At 35.7% G+C, this 20,197-nt stretch overlaps 1 pseudogene; it reads left to right on the forward strand.

Annotated features, from left to right (window-relative positions):
• Window positions 1-19,983, forward strand: part of LOC131508073 (D-aminoacyl-tRNA deacylase 2-like) — a 44,352-nt pseudogene extending 24,369 nt beyond the window's left edge.
• The last annotated feature ends 214 nt before the right edge of the window (window positions 19,984-20,197 follow it).

Below are 20,197 nucleotides of genomic sequence, written 5' to 3' on the forward strand. Positions count from 1 at the left end.
ACTTTTGGTGGAGTCTATCGGATTTTCCATGTATAATATCATGTCATCGGCAAAAAGCGAAAGCTTGACTTCATCTTTGCCAATTTTGATGCCTTTGAGTTCCTTTTGTTGTCTGATTGCTGATGCTAGAACTTCCAGCACTATGTTAAACAACAGCGGTGAGAGTGGGCATCCCTGTCGTGTTCCTGATCTCAGGGAAAAAGCTCTCAGTTTTTCCCCGTTGAGGATGATGTTAGCTGTGGGCTTTTCATAAATGGCTTTTATGATCTTTAAGTATGTTCCTTCTATCCCGACTTTCTCAAGGGTTTTTATTAAGAAAGGGTGCTGGATTTTGTCAAAGGCCTTTTCTGCATCGATTGACAGGATCATATGGTTCTTCTCTTTTTTTTTATTAATGTGATGTATCACGTTGATCGATTTGCGAATGTTGAACCAGCCCTGCATCCCAGGAATGAATCCCACTTGATCATGGTGAATAATTCTTTTTATATGCTGTTTAATTTGATTTGCTAGTATCTTATTGAGAATTTTTGCATCTATAGTCATCAGGGATATTGGCCTGTAGTTCTCTTTTTTTACTGGGTCTCTGTCTGGTTTAGGAATCAAAGTAATACTGGCTTCATAGAATGAGTCTGGAAGTTTTCCTTCCCTTTCTATTTCTTGGAATAGCTTGAGAAGGATAGGTATTATCTCTGCTTTAAACGTCTGGTAGAACTCCCCTGGCAAGCCATCTGGTCCTGGACTCTTATTTGTTGGGAGATTTTTGATAACCGATTCAATTTCTTCGCTGGTTATGGGTCTGTTCAAGCTTTCTATTTCCTCCTGATTGAGTTTTGGAAGAGTGTGGGTGTTTAGGAATTTGTCCATTTCTTCCAGGTTGTCCAATTTGTTGGCATATAATTTTTCATAGTATTCCCTGATAATTGTTTGTATCTCTGAGGGATTGGCTGTAATAATTCCATTTTCATTCATGATTTTATCTATTTGGGTCATCTCCCTTTTCTTTTTGAGAAGCCTGGCTAGAGGTTTGTCAATTTTGTTTATTTTTTCAAAAAACCAACTCTTGGTTTCGTTGATCTGCTCTACCGTTTTTTTAGATTCTGTATTGTTTATTTCTGCTCTGATCTTTATGATTTCTCTTCTTCTGCTGCGTTTAGGCTGCCTTTGCTGTTCTGCTTCTATTTCCTTTAGGTGTGCTGTTAGATTTTGTATTGGGGATTTTTCTTGTTTCTTGAGATAGGCCTGGATTGCGATGTATTTTCCTCTCAGGACTGCCTTTGCTGTGTCCCAAAGCGTTTGGATTGTTGTATTTTCATTTTTGTTTGTTTCCATATATTTTTTAATTTCTTCTCTAATTGCCTGGTTGACCCACTCATTTATTAGTAGGGTGTTCTTTAACCTCCATGCTTTTGGAGGTTTTCCAGACTTTTTCCTGAGGTTGATTTCAAGCTTCATAGCATTGTGGTCTGAAAGTATGCATGGTATAATTTCAATTCTTGTAAACTTATGAAGGGCTGTTTTGTGACCCAGTATATGATCTATCTTGGAGAATGTTCCATGTGCACTCGAGAAGAAAGTATATTCTGTTGCTTTGGGATGCAGAGTTCTAAATATATCTGTCAAGTCCATCTGATCCAATGTATCCTTCAGGGCCCTTGTTTCTTTATTGACTGTGTGTCTAGATGATCTATCCATTTCTGTAAGTGGGGTGTTAAAGACCCCTCCAATGACCACATTCTTATCAATAAGGTTGCTTATGTTTATGAGTAATTGTTTTATATATCTGGGGGCTCCGGTATTCGGTGCATAGATATTTATAATTGTTAGCTCTTCCTGATGGATAGACCCTGTAATTATTATATAATGCCCTTCTTCATCTCTTGTTACAGCCTTTAATTTAAAGTCTAGTTTGTCTGATATAATTATGGCTACTCCAGCTTTCTTTTGGCTTCCAGTAGCATGATAAATAGTTCTCCATCCCCTCACTCTCAATCTAAAGGTGTCCTCAGATCTAAAATGAGTCTCTGTAGACAGCAAATAGATGGGTCTTGTTTTTTTATCCATTCTGATACCCTATGTCTTTTGGTTGGCGCATTTAATCCATTTACATTCAGTGTTATTATAGAAAGATACGGGTTTAGAGTCATTGTGATCTCTGTATGTTTTATGCTTGTAGTGATGTCTCTGGTACTTTGTCTCACAGGATCCCCCTTAGGATTTCTTGTAGGGCTGGTTTCGTGGTGACAAATTCCTTCAGTTTTTGTTTGTTTGGGAAGACCTTTATCTCTCCTTCTATTCTAAATGACAGACTTGCTGGATAAAGGATTCTCGGCTGCATATTTTTTCTGTTTAGCACACTGAAGATATCGTGCCAAGCCTTTCTGGCCTGCCAAGTTTCAAAGGAGAGATCAGTCACGAGTCTTATAGGTCTGCCTTTATATGTGAGGGCACGTTTATCCCTTGCTGCTTTCAGAATTTTCTCTTTATCCTTGTATTTTGCCAGTTTCACTATGATATGTCGTGCAGAAGATCGATTCAAGTTACGTCTGAAGGGAGTTCTCTGTGCCTCTTGGATTTCAATGCCTTTTTCCTTCCCCAGTTCAGGGAAGTTCTCAGCTATAATTTCTTCAAGTACCCCTTCAGCACCTTTCCCTCTCTCTTCCTCCTCTGGGATACCAATTATGCGTATATTATTTCTTTTTAGTGTAACACTTAGTTCTCTAATTTTTCCCTCATACTCCTGGATTTTTTTATCTCTCTTTCTCTCAGCTTCCTCTTTTTCCATAACTTTATCTTCTAGTTCACCTATTCTCTCCTCTGCCTCTTCAATCCGAGCTGTCGTCATTTCCATTTTGTTTTGCATTTCGTTTAAAGCGCTTTTCAGCTGCTCGTGACTGTTCCTTAGTCTCTTGATCTCTGTGGCAAGAGATTCTCTGCTGTCCTGTATACTGTTTTCAAGCCCAGTGGTTAATTTTATGACTATTATTCTAAATTCACTTTCTGTTATATTATTTAAATCCTTTTTGATCAGTTCATTAGCTGTTGTTATTTCCTGGAGATTCTTCTGAGGGGAATTCTTCTGTTTGGTCATTTTGGATAGTCCCTGGAGTGGTGCGGACCTGCAGGGCACTTCCCCTGTGCTGTAGTGTATAACTGGAGTTGGTGGGCAGGGCCGCAGTCTGACCTGATGTCTGCCCCCAGCCCACCGCTGGGGCCACAGTCAGACCAGTGTGTGCCTTCTCTTCCCCTCTCCTAGGGGCGGGATTCCCTGTGGGTTGGCGTGGCCCGTCTGGGCTACTTGCACACTGCCAGGCTTGTGGTGCTGGGGATCTGGCGTATTAGCTGGGGTGGGTAGGCAAGGTGCACGGGGGCAGGAGGGGCAGGCTTAGCTCGCTTCTCCTTAGGTGATCCACTTCAGGAGGGGCCCTGTGGCAGCTGGAGGGAGTCAGATCCGCTGCCGGAGGTTTGGCTCTGCAGAAGCACAGAGTTGGGTGTTTGTGCAGAGGAGCGAGCAAGTTCCCTGGCAGGAACTGGTTCTCTTTGGGATTTTGGCTGGGGGATGGGCGGGGGAGATGGCGCTGGCGAGCACCTTTGTTCCCCACCAAGCTGAGCTCTGCCGTCCAGGGGCTCAGCAGCTCTCCCTCCCTTTGTCCTCCAGCCTTCCCACTTTCTGAGCAGAGCTGTTAACTTCTGACCTCCCCGAAGCTAAGTCGTGCTTGCTGTCAGAACACAGTCTGTCTGGCCCCTCCGCTTTTGCCAGCCAGACTCGGGGGCTCTGCTTGGCCGGCGAGCCGCCCCTCCACCCCGGCTCCCTCCCGCCAGTCCGTGGAGCGCGCACCGCCTCGCCGCCCTTCCTACCCTCTTCCGTGGGCCTCTTGTCTGCGCTTGGCTCTGGAGACTCCGTTCTGCTAATCCTCTGGTGGTTTTCTGGGTTATTTAGGCAGGTGTATGTGGAATCAAAGTGATCAGCAGGACGCGTGGTGAGCCCAGCGTCCTCCTGCGCTGCCATCTTTCCTCTCTCCAGCAATCTCCACATTTAATGCAATCACTATCAAAATACCAACATCGATTTTTCGTAACTAGAACAAAAAATCCCAGAATTTGTATGGAACCATAAAAGACCCCAAATAGCCAAAGCAATCTTGAAAAAGAAAAACAAAGCTGGACGCATCACAAACAGACTTCAAATTATATTACAAATATAGATGAGTTTGTATTCTTAGAATCTTATGTGTAGAATCACTCAGTGTTCTCTCTCTCTCTCTCTCTCTCTCTCTCTCCCCCCGTAATCTGGCTTATTTTCAAGTAGAATAATGATTTTTAGATTGTTCCATATGGTTGCTTACTTATCCATTCACTGTTGATAGATATTTTGACTGCTTCCATTTATGGGTCTTACTAATAAACCTGCTATGACATTTGTGAAAGAAAAAACAACAAATAAGTAGTGATCAAGACAATAGGGCACTGGCACAAAAACAGACACATAGATCAATGGAACAGAAGAGAAACCCCAGAAATGGATCCACAACTATATGGTTAACTAATCTTTGACAAAAAAGGAAAGAATACACAATGGAAAAGTCTTTTTAACAAATGGTGTTGGAAAAACTGGACAGCAGCCTGCAAAGGAATAAAACTGGACCAATTTCTTACATACAAAAGAAACTCAAAATGGATGAAAAACCTTAATGTGAGATAGGAAATCATCAAAATCCTAGAGGAGAACATAGGCAATAACTTCCTTGACATCAGCCATAGCAACTTATTAGAAATGTCTCCTTTAGTAAGGGAAACGAAAAAATAAACTATTGGGGCTTCATCAAGATAAAAAGCTTCTGTAAAGGGAAGGAAATAATCAACAAAACTGAAAGTCAACTTATGGAATGGGAGAAAATACTTGCAAATGATATATCTGGTAAAAGGCTAGTATTCAAAATATATAAAGAACTTATAAAAGTCAACACCTCAAAAAACAAGCCATCCAATTAAAAAATGAACAGAAGACATGAATAAACAATTTTTCAAAAACATGAAGTTAGATGACAGACACATGAAAAGATGCTCAACATCACTATCAGGGAAATACAATTGAAGGCTACAATGCACTATCACTTCCCACCTGTCAGAATGGCTAAAATTAACAGCACAGGAAACAGGTGTTGGGGAGAATGCAGAGAAAGGGGAACCCTCTTACACTGTTGGTGGGAATGAAAACTGGTACAGCCACTCTGAAAAACAGTATGAAAGTCCCTCAAAAAGTTAAAAATAGAACTACCCTGATTCAGCAATTGCACCTCTAGGTATTTACCCAAATGTTACAAAAATTCTGATTTGAAGGGTCACATGCACCCTGATGTTTATAGCAGTATTATTAATAATAGCCAAATCATGGAAAGAGCCCAAATGTCCACTGACTGATGAATAGATAAAGAAGATATGGTATTTATATAGAATGGAATATTACTCAACCATCAAAAAGAATCAAATCTTGCCATTTGCAATGACGTGTGGGGCTAGAGAGTGTACAGCTAAGTGAAATAAATCTGTCAGAGAAAGGCAAATACCATATGATTTCACTCATGTAGAATTTAAGAAACAAAACAGACATAAGGGAAAAAGAGTAAAAAGGTGGGGGGCAAACCAGAAAACAGACATCGAACTACAGAGAGCACGGGGATTATTATCAGAGAGGAGGTGGATGGGGGCATGGATTAAATGGGAGATGGGGATTAAGGAATTCACCTGTCATGATGAGCACAGGGTGATGTATGGAAGTGTTGGATTGCTATATTGCACACCTGAAATTAATATTACACTATAGGTTAACTAACTGGAATTTACATAAAAACTTGAAGCTAAAAAAAAATTAAAATGTCCAATTTTAATATTCACTCAGCATTATATATATAATATATACATAAAATAATATAAATATATAATTATATATATAGGTCATATCAACAAAATTGTAACTTTCTATAGTTTTTAAACTCCAAAGAACTTAGAAATTATTTAGGAAATCTTTTTATTATTTATTTGTTTTATTCCACTCACATTGGAAAAGTATGACTTTTGTGATATTAATTTCTGGCACAGAGTTAAAAACTCAGGGTCTTAGCATTCAGTTTTGTCTTATTTTATTTATCTCATGATTGTTTTCTTTGAACTGTAAGAGAAAGATCAACCAGATTATTGTTTATTATCTCAACATAAATGTCAGAAACCTATCTGTTTCAGACCTCAACATACAAATTGACGTATTCACAAAAGTAAACATTGTTAAGGGAAAATTCTAGAATATGAAAAATTTGTCAAGTAAATATTTAAGAAAAGTTTACCCATTATAAACATTGAGATTCATGGATTTATTAGAAATTAGAGCTATATGAATACAAACGGTTTAAAACATTTTAACGAAAAGAACACAGCTGCATCAATAGATTAAAAATACAGCATCACAGCTTATAAAAAATTTCATAGTAATAAATATAGCTAAGATAACTATTTTTCACATAATTTAACATTTCGTTAAATACTCTGGGAGGTTTTACAAGCAATTTTTAGAAAACAAGAAAAATAGTAGGGAGTATTGCCACATGGTACATTCAAGGAAATGATACAGGGAGACAAAATAGAAATCCCAAAAATCATACACAGACAAAATCAAACTCATTTAACAATATTGAGAATAAAACTATTTTGTTATGTAAAATTGATTAGTTTGAAATGTATATATTAAGTATATTTTTATAGTTTGAAATTGCCTGGTTTCTGGAAGGCAGAAGTTGGAAAATTTTGGGAAGGAGGTTCGAGAGAAAGCATGAGATGAAGTAAAATTATCATTGTTTTCCAAGTCTAGCAGATGATACATTAAAAATTATGTCCAAATTAACCTTTCCAGATTTATAGTAATTATAATATGCAGATTTTCATGTTTACCTGACTGAAAGTCTAGAGGAATTGGAGATTAACACAGACTCTAATATACATTATTTTTGTCAGCTGGGAAAGATATATGGACAAAGGGAAACTAATTCATAAAACAAAAAGACTTCTCTTTTTCTATTTGTAAGTGAAATAAAGTAAATTTATGTTGTGTCAAGTCATTTTAGACAAAGTGAATTGGGAAAGAAGTGAAAGTAAATGATCACTTCACAGATGCCTGAAGTTCACATGAAGTACTAAGATTGTGTGAAAGCATACTGAAAATCACCCTGAGTTCTGTTAAATGTTTTTGCTAGCATATTAAAAATAAATAAAAACCTGTCAAGAATGTTTGTTAAGTGGAACTCTGATATTCATGATCTTCCCACTGGGTTTAAATATCACTCTCTATTTCTGAGGTGCTCACTTATTATATAAGCAGCACATTAATAGAAAGACATTTCTTTAACCATTCAATTTTTGTGCCTGAAATCTTACATTTAAAAAAAAATCTTAAAGATAATGTTTTAGTAGTAAACACCACAGGTTTTTTCTAAATTAAGATAAATAAATCTAAATAAACCATGGCCATGGTGTTCTGTGTATAATAATAACATACAAAATAATGCCATGCAAATATATAGGTTTTTGAAAGCCCATGTTTCTTGCTTCCCAGAAAAGAAAGATTAACATAATGTATTTCTTTAAAAAACTAAAAACAACAACCAACTAAACTGGAACTTAAAAAGAAATCCCGAATAAATCATAAATAATTACATCCATTGCTTACAGATTACCTTTATGAATTACCTTTTGCTCATCCAAATTTGAAAATGTTGAGTAACACTTGCCTAAGAATTTTATTTTTGTAAATGTTTATTTTTGAGAGCGAGAGAGAGAGAGACAGACAGACAGAGAGAGAGGCGCGCAGGCACAGAATCCAAAGCAGGCTCCAGGCTCCGAGCTATCAGCATAGAGACAGAAGTGGGGCTCAAACTCACGAACTGTGAGATCATGACCTGAGGCAGTCAGACACCTAACCGACTGAGTCACCCAGGCGCCCCTTTCCTGAGAATTTTAAAAGAAGTAGTTTCTTTAGTTTTTATTTTCATTCTAGTTAACTTACAGTGTTATGTTAGTTTCAGGTGTACAATATAGTGATCCAATGATTCCATACATTACTCAGTGTTCATCACAGTAAGTGCCCTCCTTAATCCCTATTACGCTTTATCCCATCTGCCCACCTAACTTCCCTCTAGTAACCACCAAAGTGTTCTTTAGAGGTTACAACTCTGTTTTTGATTTGTTTCTTTCTCTCTTTTTTCCCTTTGCTCATTTGTTTTGTTTCTTAAATTCCACATATGAGTGAAAGCCCATGGTATTTGTCTTTCTCTAACTTATTTCGCTTAGCATTATACTTTCTAGCTCCATCCATGTCATTGTAAATGGCAAGGCTTCATTCTTTTATATGGCCGAATAATATTCTGTGTGTGTGTGTGTGTGTGTGTGTGTGTGTGTGTATGTGTGTGTGTATACACCTAATTATACACATACACACACACACTCCTTCCTTATCCATTCACCAGCTGATGTATACTGGGGCTGCTTCCATATCTTGGCTATTGTATACAATCTGCTATAAATATAGGGGTGAATGTATCCCTTTGAATTAGTGTTTTTGCATTCTTTAGGAAAATACCCAGTAGTGTGATTACTGGATCATAGGTAGTTCTATTTTTAACTTTTTGAGAAACCTCCATACTGTTTTCCAGAGTGGCTGCATCAATTTGTATTTCCACTAACAGTGCAAGAGGGTTTCCCTTTCTCCACATCCTCGCCAGTACTTGTCGTTGCTTGTGTTGTTGATTTTACCCATTTTGACAGGTATGAGGTGATATCTCATTGTAGTTTTGATTTACATTTTCCTGATGGCTAGTGATGATGAACATCTTTTCATGTGTCTTTTGGTCATCTGTATATTTTCTTCGGAGAAATGTCTGTTCATATCCTCTGCCCATTTTTAATTGGATTATTTGGTTTTGGGGTGTTGAGTTGTATAAATTTTTTATATATTTTGGATACTAACTCTTTATTGGATATGTCATTTGCAAATATCTTCTCCCATTCCATAGATTGCCCTTTAGTTTTGTTGGTTGTTTCCTTTGCTATGCAAAAGGTGTTTTTGTTTGTTTGTTTGTTTGTTTTCCTTTTTTTTTTCCTGATATAGTCCCAAGAGCTTATATTTGCTTTTGTTTCCCTGGCCTCAGGAGACATATCTACAAAAAAGTTACTTTGGCTGATGTCAAAGAAATTACTGCCTGTGTTCTCCTCTAAGATTTTATGGTTTATTTATTCATGGTTTCAGGTCTCACATTTAGGTCTTTCATCCATTTTGATTGTACTTTTGCATATGGTATAAGAAAGTGTCCCAGTTTCTTTCTTTTTTTAGGCTGCTGTCCAGTTTTCCCACCACCATTTATTGAAGAGATTGTCTTTTTCCGGTTAGATATTCTTTCCTGCTTTGCCAAAGAATAATTGACCATATAGATTTGGGTTCATTTCTGAGTCTTCTCTTCTGTTCCATCGTTTTTGTGCAAGTTCCATACTCTCTTCATGACTATAGCTTTGCAATTAACTTGAAGTCTAGAATTGTGATGTCTCCAGCTTTGCTTTTCATTTTCAAGATTGCTTTCGCTATTCGGGGTGTTTTGTGGTCCCATACAAATTTTAGGATTCTTTGTTCTAGTTCTGTGAAAAAGGATGTTCATATTTTGTTAGGGATTGCAGTACATGTGTAGGTTGCTTTGGGTAGTATAAACGTTTTTTTTTTTTTTTTTTTCAACGTTTTTTATTTATTTTTGGGACAGAGAGAGACAGAGCATGACGGGGGAGGGGCAGAGAGAGAGGGAGACACAGAATCGGAAACAGGCTCCAGGCTCCGAGCCATCAGCCCAGAGCCTGACGCGGGGCTCGAACTCACGGACCGCGAGATCGTGACCTGGCTGAAGTCGGACGCTTAACCGACTGCGCCACCCAGGCGCCCCTAGTATAAACGTTTTGACAATATTTGTTCTCCCAGTCCATGACCATGGAATGTTTTTCTACTTTTTTGTGTCTTTAATTTCTTTCATCAATGTTTTCTAGTTTTCAGAGTATACCTCTTTCACCTCTTTGGTTAGGTTTTTTCTGTGTATCTTATTTTTGGCACAATTGTAAATGGGATTTTTTCTTAATTTAACAGAACTAACTTTGAAGCTAGTCACAGGATTCTTTGTTTACAAAAATCTAATTTGACCTAAAAGCGTTTGTTCAGTCAATGATTTCAGCAATATTTTACTGGTTTATATTGCAGAAAAATTATTTTATGACAGTGTTTTTGAAATTTTTACATTAAACTTTAAAATCGCTTCAGTATTTCTAAGTATTGAATATTGAATACTCTGAATTTCAAAGAATTCTTTTGTTATTTCTCTTGATTGTTCATCTGAAATTTCTTACTCTTTCTTGTCATTCACGACATGGCTGTTTTTGAAGATACAAACCTTTCTTTAGATAGAAAAATGTAGTTTTCCTAAGAAAAATTATAGGTTTATCATATTTCAGATTCAATTTTAACATTATAAAATTTAAACTGGTTGGATCTTGATCTCATTCTTTTTTACTGAAATATTTGGTTTATAACATTAAGGTAAAACACAGTTGTGTTATTCTACACAATAAGTTTAAATTCGTAATATTGATTACACCCCAAATTTAAACTGCTAAATAATATTTACTATTTCTTTGTGCTTCTAATTTATTTCAAAGTCATTTAAAGTAATTTACTTCTGTATGTGGCTATGTCTCCTCCTTGATATAAAGTTGAGTTTCTTTACTTACTTTTTTCAATTTTTTTTTGGTGAAGGGGGCTTTTGTAAATTAAAATTTTCTTTGTGAATATGTAAAATATTTATATATTTTCTAAACCAAAACTACAGTAACAGGGTGTGTTTCGAAAAGGCACCCTTCCATCATTGCCTCTTCACCCTGTTCCTTTTCTTATCCAGAGATAACAATTTTTATTAAATTACAAGTTCAGTGAAAGGTTTTTCTTTATCTCTTAGTTTCAATTATGTTTTTCTTGGGATTTTACAGAGGAATAAATTTAATATTAGCCTGAGTTGGTGAAGAAATTGTTAGGACTAAACAAACCCCTTTTACTGAAGTTGAAAGTTTTCAGCTGAAATGGTTTCCATATAGGCCAGTGTTTTTCTTTTTTTCTCCTCTCCCTGCTTGTCCATCCGGCCTTTCTAGATTAGATGAGTGGTTTTTTTGCTTCTATTCTTCTTCATATATATTAGCTGTTGCTACTGGAAGGTGTTCACTTCATTTCTATTAGGGACAGAAATCCTTTCAACAGGAAACATGACTGAGAATAGCTGTGTGATTCCATTTACCATGTGAATATAACCCCACAAGCTAGACTTCACCTTGCTATTCTCCTCACCATTGGTCATGATGGTACCTTGATCAACAAATTTCTCTTAGTTTGTGTATTAGAGTCCTCCAGAGAAATAAAACCATAGTGGATTTATATAAAGAGATTGTAATAATTTAGCTCATGTTTTTATGGAGCCTGAGAAGTCCCATGATCTGTTATCTGCAAGATGGAAACCCCACAAAGCCATTGGTGTAATCCCAGTCCTATTCCCAAGGCCTAAAAACCAGGGGAGCTGATGGTGCAAATCTCAGTTCAACGGCAGGAGACTGATATCCTGGCTCAGGAAGGCATGAAAGAAGCAAAAAGGGGTGAATTCCTCCTTCATAAACCTTTTTGTTCTATTGGAGCCCTCACAGATTGGATGATACTCACCCACATTAGGGAAGACTATTTTAATGAGTCTACTCATTCAAGTGGTAATCTTACTCAGAAATACTCAAAGTCACAACCAAGAATATTGTTTAATCTGGACATCCATTTCCCTTGTCAAAGTTGACACATAAAATTAACCATCACAATTTATCTGCTTCCTCACTCTAGACTCAGCTTTATAAATGCAGGGGCCATGTTTAATGTCTTCCTCATTCTGTTCCTTTTGTCATACAACGATCTCCTTCACACTGAAATTCAAATACTTTCTTGGGAGTAAGCAGCTAATATTAAATATACAAACTCCTTATGAAGAAGTATGAAGATATAGGAGATGAACAATATAGCAAAAATATGATTTTTATGTTACTCTTATATGCATCATTTTACCTTAAGTATATATATACCTGAGGCATACCCATATCCCTATACTTTTGGCAACAATCACACTTTCATAAAACTTACTCATTTCTTTTCTAAAAATCTATTTCTTTCCCAGTTTTTGAAATTTTGCTTATTAGAATCATGAGTTTCTCAAGTTACAGAGTTTCCCACATCCAGTTATTTACCAAGTGATACTGATTCTATTTTCAGATTATCTCTTCAATCATTTTTTTTATGTATGCCTGTTTCCCCTGACTTAGTTTGGATATCAATTCTCTTTCCAAATCTTTTGTCCAATCTCTCTGTAGTGGCCTGTTTTGTTCTTCCATACACCATAATGAAGCTTGGATTTCTTTGTATAAAATATATCTTTCATATCACTCTTTGGTTAAGAAAAAGTATGCTTTTTAACACATAGGATTATGTCTAATATCTTTAAATTGGAAGTTAAATCTTGCAGATTTTGTCCCTATCTACTTGTTCAGTTATTTTCTATTTTGTAACCTATGTTCCAAGCTTTGTAAATCTCTATTAATTTCCTCTATATATGATGATCTTACCTTTAAGTCTATACTTTGCCTTTAATTCTTTGCCTTTAAGTCTATACTTTCTTCTGTTTGAAAAACCCTATGTTGCTCTCTGCCTAAAAGATATCTACTTATTTTTCACTTTCAAAGTAAATTATTATATTCTACTTTGATGATGTCAGATCCTACAAAGAATTAGTTGCCTCATTTTCTCTAACAATGATATAAACAAGAATAATTAGACTTTTATGTGCCATTTTCTTTCCATCGTGTTTTTATCAAATTCTTAAAACCACTCTTTTTCAGGTGATAAAGCTGAGGTTCAGAACCATTACTTAATTCAGCCAAGAGAATATAAGCTCAGTCCCTACTACTTAATGAACCCTTTAAAAAGCACCTCAATGAGTGTATTTGTAAATAATTCTTCATATTTAGATACACATTAATTCTCACCATACTGTTCATTTAACTCTCTTGCTTCTCATCTATTTGCTTATCTCCCTGAGAAGACCTTCATCCTCATTACTTTTTTTACTTTATTTCCACTCTAATTTCTCTGAGATAACCTGAAAAGGAACAGACCTTCTCCTTTTATCTATTTATTACTCTTAAGCATATCCAGCATGAGTTCTTTGTGTCCATAAGCAGTATAGTTGTCATTAATTACCCTGTCCAATTCTTGGTCTTCTATTTTCCACCTACTCTTGGCTTCCAGGATCTGAGTTCTGATCTCTTGCTTGAGTTAGAGTTACATCCCTTCTGTCTCTCTTGATTTCTTATTTACTTTATATTAGTAAGTGTATAGGCTACATATGGCTAAGGATGTAGTAAGAATGAGACCTAGACATCCTGGGTGACTCGGTTAAGCTTCTGACTTTGGCTCAGGTTATGATCTCGCAGTTCATGAGTTCAAGCCCTACTTTAGGCTCTCTGATGTTAGCACAGAGCCAAATGAACCCACTTCGGATCCTTTTCCCCCCTCTCTCACTGTCCCTTCCCCGCTTGCATGCATGTGCTCGCTCTCTCTCTCTCTCTCTCTCTCAAAAATAAATAAACATTTTTAAAAATATCATTCAGTAACCAAGATCCTTTATAAATCTGTCCATACTCCAAGGTATTGTCCTGATCTGCATGGTCCAAGACAAAGTACTACCAGGTCTGTGTTCTAACATTTTTTTCCAGGGGAAATAGTGCAATGCAATGATACATCAAAAGTTGCACATACCGCCTCTGTTCATATACCATTAGTGTGGACACAGTCATATGACCATATCAAACTGAAAGAGAGGTTGTAAAATACAGTCACCAGGTAGAGCGTCTGAAGGAGGAAAAGAGAATAGAAACTTAAAATTGGTTACTAGTGTGCACTACATTTATCTATTATTTATTGTGAAACCGTGCTAATTTAACATATATATATGTTTATTTCATAGAAAATTCTACACTTGAACTAGAAAGTCCTCAGTTTGAATCCTAGCACAACCATGAAACTCTTTGTACTTTGGAAATGACATTTTCTGTGCTATATTTTTTATGACTGAAACTAGTTTGTAGAAATGTTATCCATATACATTAAGTTAATCTTAATGTATTATCCACTGCATACTTCAGAAACATCATGCATGGTGACCAGAGAAAGTACCCTTAACGTTATGTTCATTCATTTTCCCAACAACTCATTTTTATTAAAGAGACTATCCTTTATCATTAAAAGGGAAAGTGATTGAAAATAATAATGATAAATGTTTTCTTACTGAAAAGAAGAAAGAATGGATATTGCAATAACGTTTAAAGAAAAAAATCCAAAATTACCGCTATTCGCATGACCATATGATCTCTCCCATAGACTTGTTCTGTGATCTTGAGCTTTTTTGTCTGTCCTCTCTTGGCCTCAGTTTTCTTATTTACAAAAACTTGATGATCTCCAAGTTTCTTTCCTTTACTAATGTTCCTGATTCTCTTTAGTTAAAAATATGTATTTATTAAACATTTTTTATGTGTAAGAGACTATATGGCATTTTTATTGCAAGGCAGTTTGATGATGATGATGAACTGTTGAATAAAACAGACCTATATTCCTCTGCTGAGAAGCTTACATTCTAATAAGATTGGTAATAAAAATTAAGGGAAAATAATGATGGGGTAATTAATATCAGAAGACATGAAAACCAGGCTTAGAAGAAAGAAAATGGATATATTTTTACAAATCTATGGTTTTCAGTAACATAAACTGTTATATACATAGTTTCTCATATAGTTATATATAGTTATGTATATAGTTTATTAGGTATATATTACCTTGGGATAATGTATAATTAAAACACAGCTTACATGTATCCCTAATGAATTTACTCAGCCTACTTTATCCCACTTCTACTCCTTCACCTACCTAAAAAACACATTACATAATTTATATGGAGTAGTATAGAACTCAAACATAATCTCCTGCATCTTCTTACTCTAGATGACTTTCTATAAAAGTGCTCAATGACACCCAGACAGATATTACATTTGTTTATTTTTTTAAATTTTTTTTCTTTTTTTTACATTTAAGTTTATTAATGGTGATATTAAGCAGTCTTTTGATACTAAATGATACTAGAAATAAAATAATTATTCTCTACTGAGGCTACATTCTGCCTATAAAAATATTTCATCTATGAAAACACTTGGCCTCTATAGCATCATTGGAGGATATTAGTCATGTGTGCCAGTAAAAAGGTCATAGCACAATAAATTTTAAATACACATGTTAAGTATAATTTGACACGGTTCAATATCTTAAAATATGCATTTTGTTATATCTTTATTCCAAGGCACATCTCCAGCTTTGAATTACTAACTGAATAAGTGAAAAAATTATTAACTGCCATGTAGTCCTTTTCAATTAATCCACATTAACTTTCTAACCTTAACGTCCATTGAGAGGTACCCACGTATACGTTTTCTGTTTGTCACTTAATCTTAGTATCTCATCTCTAAATTTGCTTATCATAATCACAAAAACTAATCTTTATGGAACTCCATGTGTGCGTGCTAGCTACAGTGATAAATTATTTTTTAATCCTCATCTAACTCGATGAGCTAGGTTGTTGTATTATAGTCACTTAATTATGACCAGAAAGTTAACCCAAATTAATGGTTATCATTATACAGAATAACTATTTCTAAGTCTATTTGACAATGCTTAAAATGCAAGATTTCTCTAAGAGGCATAGTGCTAACATTATTCTGTTTTTTTTTTTTCTAAGTATAGAGGACCATCTGCTAATTCAACAAGGCTGTTATATATTACCTTTCCCCCAATTCTGTTATATTCATGTATATATGAATATACACACAAAAGCATTCATTTAAAGTCAGTATACTACATCTATTACTTACATATAGAATATTTTCTAGTGATAAGTCCTAAGAAATTCTTAAGCACCCAAATAGCTTAGAGTTAAGACCACCAGCTTTTAGCAGTAAAACACCAGTTGAGTGAATTCTGTCCAGTTTTATTTTTGGTTACTTTCTTCTTTTAAATGTTGACTTGTGTTATCTGTGTAGATATTCATTGTAGATTATTGGGAAAGTACAGAAAACTGTTAGTTAAGACGTGGTCAATGCTCTTTGAGAACTGATAGTGGTGTCTTAAACAATGTAATAATCATACTCGTCTTTTCTAAAAATTCTGAAATGCCAGATGAGTCGGAGGGAAAGAGGTATCTTCTATACTGTTAGGCTACCATCCCCTAGGTTGTTGCTGTCACCATGTCTCATCTAAATAAGACTGAATGTCAGAAAACATACTTGAATGGGTAGCATTTTATTTTCAGGAATTATTAGACAGTGACTTTCACCATCTGCTGCTATCTTACTGGACAAAACATGGCAATTTTGAACTTACCAGAGTCTTGCTAATGTGGTGTTTAAGTAGATGGTCATGCATCCAGCTAAAATTATCAATGTTCTAGTATTAAAAAAAAGAAAAGGAGAGTGGGTATTGGGATCAGTAATCACTAAAGAAAAGTATCTCTCTGAGATTTTTAATGTTAATTTTGGATTAGTGTGATTAATGATGAAATAAATGTATGGAACATTAATTATTCCACAGTGTGGAGGTTTTAAGCTAGATCCCCAAAAATGCAAATTCTGGGTCAAAATATGGCAAACAAACCAAAAAAGTTAAAATCATGCCTAAATATGTCTCATAAAGATAGTACTAGTTTATGCTTAAACATAATTTATGCCTGAAAACTATGATATATTCCAGGATTTATTTATAACTTTGCAAGTGTGATAGACAAAATACTTTAAAACTGCACATTAGTTTCACTTTTAAGCATGATATATTTCTAAGTGAATTGGCCAATTTCGTTTGCTCTACACATTGTCTCCTTATGCATCTTCTTATTTTATGTAGAATCTAATGTTTCTTATGGAAACTTCATATATATCGCGGAGAGTAACACTTCACTAATAATGTTACTTTTAAATATTTTCCTAGTTTGATCTTTACTTCTTGTTTATTAACTTACTGCTTTTCTATGTTTTAGAACTTTAAAAGCTATATGTTTTCAGTACTCAAATCCATCAATAATATTTTTCAAGTGTCTTATCCTCAGTTATATTGAGATGTAATTGACATATCACCACATAAGTAAAGTGTACAGCATAATGATTTCACTTACCATTTCACATACCATGAAATGATTACTACAGTAAGTTAACTCTGATCACCTCATATAGATACAGGGAAAAAAAAAGAAAATACATTTATTTTTCCTGGTGATGAGAACATTGAGGATTTACTCTCAACAACTTTTATATATGCCGAACAACTTTTACATATGCCAAACAGCAGTGTTAACTATAGTCATCATGTTGTACATTACATCCCTAGTACTTGTAACTGAAAATTTGACCACCTTCCTCCATTTCCCCCTTCCCCACCCCTATTTCTGGTAATCACAGATCTGATGTTTTCTATGAATTTGTGTTATGTTTATCTATTTATTTATTTTTAAATTTCTAACACAGAAGTGAGAGCATACAGTATTGGTCCCATCCTCTCTCTCTCTCTCTCTCTCTCTCTCTTTCTTTTCTAGAAGTTTGTACCTCTTAGTCCCCTTCACATATTTTGCTCACCTTCAGCATCTCCCAGCTGTGGTAACCAACCAACACTTTGTTCTCTATAAGTTTGCTTTATTTTGTTTGTTTGTCTTGTTTAGATTCCACATATAAGTATTTGTCTTTTTCAGATTTATTTCACTTAGCATAATACTCTGTAAGTCCATCCATGATGTCACAAATGGCAACATTTCTTTCTTCTTTAATGCTGAGTAATATTCTGAGGCACAGGAATCCCTTGAAGATGCTACAAGTTCAGTTCCAGACCACAGCAATAAAGTGATCTTTACAACAAATATTTTTTCTGGTTCCCAATACATATATGAAAGTTCTGTTTCTACTGTAGACTAGTAAGTGTGCAATATCATTATGTCAAAAAAAATGTACGTACCTTAATGAAAAAATACTTTATTGCTAAAAAATGGTAACCATCATCTGAACTTTCAGCAAATCATAATCATTGATCATAGATCACCATTACAAATATAATAACAATGAAAAAGTTTGAAATATTACAAGAATTATCAAAATATGACAGACATGGAGTGAGCAAATGCTGAGAACAAAATGGGACTGATAGACTTGCTTGAGAGTTGCCATAAATCTTCAATTCGTAGAGAAGGCAGTATCTACAAAGTGCAATAAAGTGAGTACAATAAAATGAAGTATGTCCAGTGAAGGAATGCATATATACATACATAAATACATACATACGTATATCATCTTTATTCACTTATCAATGGACACTTAGGTTACTTTTATGTCTTAGCTATTGTAAATAATGCTGCAATATATATATAGATATAGATATAGATAGATATATATTGATATATATATATAGATATATATTGATATATATTGATACATATATATTGATATATATTGAATTGATATTTTTGTTTTCTTCAGATAAATACCCAAAAGTAGAATTGCTTGAACATATGATAGTTGGCTCACATCTTTTCATGGCTTGTAAGTTTGAGCCCCACATTGGGCTCTGTGCTGAGAGCTCACAGCCAGGAGCCTCTTTCAGATTCTGTGTCTCCCTCACTCGCTGCCCCTCCCCCACTCACTCTCTTGTCTCTCTTTGTCTCTCTCTCTCAAATTTACTTTATTAATAAAATTTAAAAAATTTGATTCACTAAAACAGCAGACCTTTGGAAATCTCTATTTACAAGTCATAGAAGAATCGAAATCCAATACAGTGTCTTAGCACAGGCTGCTATAACAAAATGCCATGGGCTAGGTGTCCTAAATAGCAGACATTTATTTCTTACAGTTCTGGATGTAAGTCTGACCTGAGATCAGAATGCCAACATCATTAAATTATGGTGAAGTCATCTGTCTTGCAGATGGCTGCTTTCTTGGTGTATCCTCAAATGGTGAAGAAATAGAAGAGAGAAGAAAGAAAGCAGGTTATCTGGTCTATTCTTTTTGGGCACTAATCTCATCCTGAGGACTGTATCCTCATGACCTCATCTAAACCTTATTACCTTCCAAAGGTCCCACCTCCAAATACTATCACATTGGGAGTTAAGACTTCACCATGTGAATTTTCGGGAAACACAGTCATTAACTACCAGAAAATGTACTCAAAATATAATTGTTCCAAAGATTACATATCAGTTACTATGGCTAAAAATGTAAATGGCCTCAAGCCCAGGACCTGGACATGTTAGATTGCCAGGGTTTGAGCCCAGGCTGAGGGTGGCTGGATACCTCAGGCCCGGGGAGTTCTGGATCAGTGCCTGCGGGGCTGGCTGTAAGTACACCCAGCCGAGGGGCTCACAGAGACCCAGGAGGTTCAGGGAGCATTAGTGATCTATGTGTGTTTTTCCAAGGCACCTAATAAAAAACTTCTTCACAAAATGGTTAATATGATTACGTGAAACAGAAAATGGCAAGCACGTGTCTGTATTAGAGCTCCTTGGCAACATTCTTATCATCCCTCAAGCCACCCTTGGTGGGAGAATAAAAGGCAGAAACATGCAGTATCACTCTAACTCTGGAAAAGCAGAAGGGTTAAAACTTTATCCACAATTTGTGACTCTGTGTGAAAAGGAATTAGCTGCTAACAGCAAGACAGCTGAAGCCACGGTTGTGGCAGGAACAGGATACTTACCTGAACAAACAGGAGTTATAAAGCTGGATACCAGTGGACCATATACACACCTAGATTAGTTTTGAAAAACTAAGTTAGCTTCTGCAATTTTTGTTTCAATTTTTTTTTTTAACGTTTATTTATTTTTGAGACAGAGACAGAGCATGACCAGGGGAGGGTCAGAGAGAGAGGGAAACACAGAATCTGAAACAGGCTCCAGGCTCCGAGCAGTCAGCACAGAGCCCGACGCCGCGGGGCTTGAACTCACGGACTGCGAGATCATGACCTGAGCCG

The sequence above is a fragment of the Neofelis nebulosa genome, chromosome 3 (assembly GCF_028018385.1).
Source record: "Neofelis nebulosa isolate mNeoNeb1 chromosome 3, mNeoNeb1.pri, whole genome shotgun sequence".
Classification (NCBI taxonomy): Eukaryota; Metazoa; Chordata; class Mammalia; order Carnivora; family Felidae; genus Neofelis; species Neofelis nebulosa.